Source organism: Pterocles gutturalis, unplaced genomic scaffold (genome assembly GCF_000699245.1).
Source record: "Pterocles gutturalis isolate BGI_N339 unplaced genomic scaffold, ASM69924v1 scaffold15400, whole genome shotgun sequence".
Lineage (NCBI taxonomy): Eukaryota > Metazoa > Chordata > Aves > Pterocliformes > Pteroclidae > Pterocles > Pterocles gutturalis.
Genome location: NW_010146099.1, coordinates 1,952 through 2,786, shown reverse-complemented (window position 1 = coordinate 2,786; position 835 = coordinate 1,952). Strand labels below are relative to the sequence as shown.

Below are 835 nucleotides of genomic sequence, written 5' to 3'. Positions count from 1 at the left end.
GCGGTGGCAGCCACCAGCCCGTCCCTGTGGCCATCAGCGGTGGCGGGGTGATATTTCTGTCACCCAGCTGCTCCAGAGACACCACCTTTCCCACGCACAGGCTTATTGCGGAGGCTCGTTAATTATAGCAATTTACAAATTGCTGTTGTGGGATTGACTTCATTGGAAAGAGTTAAAATATTTAGCTTGATTGAACATCTGCTACCCTTAATTCAGAGTTTATTTAAGGGGAGCTTTTGCTGTTGTCGCTGCGATGTGTCTGGATTCCGTTATCTCCATGTGCTCACAGTGCTGGAGCCAGCCCAGCCCCTCTCTCCCCACCGCCCCATCCCTTAAAACTGGGGAACAAAAACATCCCGTCACTTCCTTGGTGGGTTTTCCGATCCCTGGGCTGGTGGGGGGGTCGTGTCTGAGCCTCTCGCTAGATTTTATCCCCATCTGCTGCATCCCAATGCACAACTGCAAATCGTGGGTACCACCCAGGGGGGGAAGCAGGCTGAGCCCGTCGCCAGAGCCCCCGCACCCCAGGACCCCTCCAGAGCTTTCCCAGTTCCAAACTCCCCCCACGCCTCCCCTGAGGGGGGGTCAGGCAGAGGGGAGCCTTCCCTCCACCCCAGCACCATCCGATTTGCCCACGCATCGCATCACCGGATTCCCTCCAGGGGATGCACGGTGTAATTAGCTGATGGGTTAATTGTCAGGTTAATTAACCGTTGGAATTACTTGCCCAGAAAGATGGAGATTTTCCCTCGTTGGAGGACTTTACCTGGGCTGGGGGGGTTGCTGAGAGCCCTGGCTCAGCACCGGGGAGGGGCTGGAGACCCCCGTGTCTGAC

At 56.4% G+C, this 835-nt stretch overlaps 1 protein-coding gene across 1 annotated transcript in view; it reads left to right on the top strand.

The window, feature by feature from the left end:
* WSCD2 (WSC domain containing 2) overlaps positions 1 to 835 on the top strand; it is a gene marked incomplete at its 5' end in the record, with an annotated part of 6,706 nt that overhangs the window by 4,152 nt on the left and 1,719 nt on the right. The gene's annotated exons all lie outside the window — the stretch shown is intronic.